The following is a 5,333-nucleotide window of genomic DNA, read 5'->3' as shown; positions in this document are numbered from 1 at the left end:
GCTACTATATGTATTTGTATCACATGTGTATTGTACGAGATGTATATGCTGTTGTAACCGACTACGTCTCCCCGCACGGCCTGCGTGCCTTTCCTTGCGGGAGAACTTTGGCCTCGGGCTATATGTAACCTGTATCCCCTGTGCATGAGTAATACAATTGATACTGCTGCGTATATCCCTCGTCTATCTGTCACTATTTTGACTGTATTTTGTACATGAGCACATACATTATAGGTGAACCTAACAACGCGTTTGTACACACGGATCGATGAACACACTCCACCCATATGTATATCTCAGCCAACCAGCCCTAGCCTCACCGTCGTGCCCTTCTCCGGTATCCACTCGCCGCCGTTCAAGAAGCGCTCCACCGTGAACACCTTCGACTTCTCCTTGTTGAGCACGCGGAACCCCTTCATCTCCTCGTGTGTGGTGATGTTGGCGCCGTCCCCGACGTTGCCGTACTAGCCGTATAACGCTGTGCCCAGGTTGTTCTTGCCCTCCCACTGCATGTACCCCTGCGCGTGCACGAATCCGTCAATGACCGACTCGATCACCACCACCCTCGAGAACTCCTTCCACGGCAGCCCCAGGAAGGTCTTCGCCGTCGATGACTTGCTGGTGAGGCCTTCATCAGCCACGACGCGGGGCCGGTGCAGGACGAAGCCGGTGGTCTACTGCAGGTTGCACCGGACGTGCATCCGGAGCGCCGAGCATTACTAATACATGACTGCTTTGAATGCCAGAACACGTCCGGATCGTGCAGTTCAGACGTATGCGGATAATTTGAGGGTCCGCGTCGGAGATGTCCTTATAAAGCATAAAATTAGACAACCGTGGTTTTATTTTGCATGAAAAATCTAATTACAAACAAAAACTGTCAATGCAAAAAAGGCGAAATCGCAGCAAAAGTGCAATGACCCTATTTTGAAATGATCAAATACAAGTAATTAAAAAAACTTGCGAATACAAGCAAACTTTGCTGTGTTCACAAAATACACAAACAAGATCGTAGCATCTCCACGTACCTCCTACAGATGAAAATTCAGCTGTAGTTTCACAAAGAAAAAGAAGGCGGTTGCGTATTAGGACACCCAACAAACACTTGCTACATCGTTCGATAAGACGCACTCGCAAACTCTTAATTTAAATCCCTTCAACCACGTCGGTCTCTCCGTCATATGTCTCCCTATCCGCAGCAATGATCATTTCGGCAAGGGCGGTCTCGCTGGCCGCAGCCACAGCCTTAAATGAAGGTTGGGTGTAATTCCTGGCACCTCCTAATCCAGTGATGCTCAGCGGCCAGTTTCCTTGTGAGTGAGTGTGACCTCTGGACGGTGAACGATCCTCGTTTGCTGGTGTCCCGGATCAACTGGGACTGAGAAGCTTAAGATCTCCATAGTCCATCCCCTGGTCATGTGAGAGGCCTATATATCTACCACATACCATTGCTAGCGTGGACACGCACATGCATCATGGATCCCCTCCTTAGCTAGTTCTAAATACATTTGGTGGATGGTTGTTCGGTTGTTGTTATTTGTGGACAGCTATGTTTGGGGTGGACACGCATCATATTCACATGAATGTAGTTAATTCATTGCCTTGCTTAACATTCTTGCTTCATTCATTTTGTTTTGGTCATCTATTACTTAGAGCTTATGTACATTTTTTTAGCATGATATTTAACCTTATCATATTCTATTGTACTGGCCGTGAACATTAGTAGGCACATCATCCTTGCACTACACATGTCATATCGCTAGAAATATTGCGAGCTATGACAACAAATGTTACAATTTTCTTTTAGCTAAAAATTCTATTGTTTGTCATCTAGCCATGAGGATTAAGATGTATCAGTGTTAAATTATATTAGTCTAGAGATCACTTCTCGATCGCTGGATTATATAGAAATTTCATATCAATGGATACTGCTCCATATTAGGATTTGCAAATGTTTCTTCTAAAGCCATGTATATGTTAATCACAGTCTATTTAGTGCACACAAATTAACAGACACCCACTTAATATCTCCAACACGCAACGGCTCTAAGGAATGAATCAGGATGGAGATGTCTGAATGTTGTGCATCTGAACAGAAATGTGTGCATGATTGGATCATTTGATAAGTAATAATTGGAAAATAAGCTCAGGGATCTTACACTCTCAACTTTCTTTGAGAAAAGACATACGCCCGACTTTACAAATAAAGCCACCAGACAGAGTTCGACAAGGCAAACAATCAAACAACGCGACCAAAGAACAGTAGCAACGCCAACAACCATGGCACGCAGGCCAAATCAGTTCACGACACACATGCCACCAACATAACGCAAAATAGGCGCGCAGGCCAACAACCTACCCCTACAATTGAGGAGGACGAAGGGATTAATCCCGGATATCTTGCGATGGAGCTGACAAGGAAGTAGCAGACACCCGAACTTTAGAAATCAGCCCCTCCAACACATCCCAGTCTGCTACCTTAGTCAATAGTTTTCACTGCCGCAAGAAGATAGACAGTTTAAACAGGAAATCTGCATGCTTGTTACGGAAGACATGATCAATAATGAACTTGTTCCTTGTAGTTCAAAACGCCCAACAGAGGGCAGCAAAGCCCACCCAAAACATCGTGAGTTGGACGCCCATAGAGAGCAAGCGAAGCTCCGTGAAAGAGTTGGGGGCCCATGCCACACCTAATCATGACCGAACGCAACGCCAAGCTAGGTTGGCCAAAACACAACAACAGGAAACATGATTGCAATCTTCCAGTTCAGAACAAAGTGCACACCAGTCGGAGCCAGGTCCGTTTCTTTTTCGAATCTGGTCAGTCGCAGGGAGCCGCCCTCTAATAGCCTGCTATAAGAAGATTTTGATCTTGGGTGGCACCCTGGCCTTCTAAACCAAATTGAACTTAGAGGTAGGAGTGCCCGAAATGAGTCTACAGTACAAGGATATAACCGAAAACATCCCCGACGCCGAATGGGGCTACACTACTGCAGGATGCAGCTAACGCGACACTACGATCAAAGACCCTTTGATGAAACGGTATGTGATGCATTAATCGCAAACGGCGGTGTAAAAAACCGTCAAAAAAGGTGCAAAACGTTTGCGACGAGGGATGCATCAAACACGGTTCAGATTTTAGTTCCGTGTGTGATGCAGGGCATACGGTTCAGTGCAATTAATTGTTTGCGATGAGGAGCAATAAAAGAAACGGGCAACCAGATGAAGATGTGTGTGATATACAACATACGGTTCACTAGGATGAACTGTTTGTGATTAGGCAACACAAAAAAATGGTCAGCCAGATCAAGGTGTGTGCGATATACAGCATGTGGTTCACTTGGATGAACTGTTTGCGTTGAGGCAAGAGAACATAAATGGTTCAATATAACAAAATGCGTGTGATATGTGACAAACGGGTCTGTAATCAGAAATGTGTGCGAGGACCAATAATAACACAGACGATTGCTGCTAATAAGACGTGTGTGTTGTGTGATGGGATTGCATACAGAACAACAACATATATACACACACTTATAAGGACATGGTTGCATAACCAAATTAAATATCCACTTACATAGGTGGCTACTACAATCATGGCATTTGCACACACCAAAGTAAACTATTACATGCATAATTACATAAGTGGCTACTACACACATGCCATTTCCACACACCGAAGTAAACTATATATTACATGCATTATTAACTAGCATAAACAATCATCTAATCATCATCTACTTCTTGTGACACTTGCTCTGCTTGTGGCTCGATCCGGCCTCGTCGATTTGGGTAACGAGACACTTCCTCATGTCAACGATATGCCTGTGCATCTTGTTGCTTGTGTACACGCTCTTGGCCGCGAACCTGAGGTGAGGTTCATCCAGTTGACGCATCCAGGCCCTGTGCCAGGATACAGGACTTGTTCTCTGGGCATCCAGCTTCATCCTTTCGTAGTAGGGGTCAATGATGGCCGAGGCGAGTTCAATCAGGGAGTCCTTCTTCGTGCTGCCCCAGACCCTGTAGTGCTCACGAATTTTTACAAGGTTCTTGCAGGCCAAACCCGTAACCCTCAGCGCTTTTACATTGTTGGTGGTTTCCACCGTAGAGAACTTGTAGTCGGTGTTGTTGACAAACTTGACGAAACGGACGCAAGGCTCTGTAGCCATGCAGTAGTGGTAGATGAGGACATGATGGCGCACGGACAAATGGGCGACGACAACCTTCTGATCTTTGTCGAGAAGACCGTCGGTGTACTGGACGTCGATGCCGACCACCTTGTACTTGTCTCTAGCAAGCAACTGCTCAACGATGTTGATGTAGTCGTCCACCACGGCCGGGTCAATGGTGTACACCACCGAGAGATCCGTCTCCCTCGCGTGGGTCTCCACTTTATGCTCGCCGAACTCCATTGGAGCGCCACTACACATCCCCTCTCTATGTGTCGTCATGGGTGTGCTTGTTGTGTTGTGGGCCGCGATCGAAAGGTTGAAGAGATTAAGGTTATAATGGCCATGGGAATTAAAGGGGAAGCCGGGCGACCTGGAATATTGGCACGCCCTGATGGCAGTTCTAATTCGCAGCATGTAACTCCGTCATGCCGCACATAACTGCATCGCGTGGCAACGCACGCGACGCAACCGCATGCATATGGGGTCCCCGATGTGATCATGCGCAGGCCCAACCGCTCGATCATGCGCATGACCAACAGCTGGCAGAGCGCGCACGGAGGGACACGAGTAGAGCACTCCGCGGTCGCCTCAACGGCGAGCAACCATATATATGCATATAGCTATTGAACACGCAAGGAAAAGTTTTCCACAAGCCGAGCGCGCCGACGGACGTCAGCAGAGGGCGCCACGGCGCCTAACGGCAAGCACATCGCGCTGTGGTGCCTAACAGCGAGCAGAGCTTGCCGAGGGACGCGAGCAGAGGCCAGCATAGTGATACGTGGCAAATAAACTAACTGCGCGAGCGATGTCGGAGACATCAAGCACGGATCAGATTAGAGTTGCGTGTGCGATACGTGGCATACAGTTGATCAATCCGAGCTGTTTGCCGAGGATCCGCGAGAACGCATCCAAGCTTTTGCGATAGCGATGGCAGAGCTCGTGGGCGTCGAGGAGGTCGACAAGGGTGAGGAGCCATAGGGGGCGCCACCGTCGGGAAAGGGCGGTTGTCCTCGCCCCATATTTGATTGGGAGAAGGGATATGATGACTATCAACGTATCATCGGGCAGGTTGCTGATAAAGTCTAGGCCTGCTGGAGTCGCTTGCGGTTCTTTCTCGACCCACCTCCACTTGTTGGTAGCCTCGATCTCCACCTCATTGGC

Source organism: Triticum dicoccoides, chromosome 5B (genome assembly GCF_002162155.2).
Source record: "Triticum dicoccoides isolate Atlit2015 ecotype Zavitan chromosome 5B, WEW_v2.0, whole genome shotgun sequence".
Lineage (NCBI taxonomy): Eukaryota > Viridiplantae > Streptophyta > Magnoliopsida > Poales > Poaceae > Triticum > Triticum dicoccoides.
Note: the sequence above shows the minus strand (reverse complement) of the source record.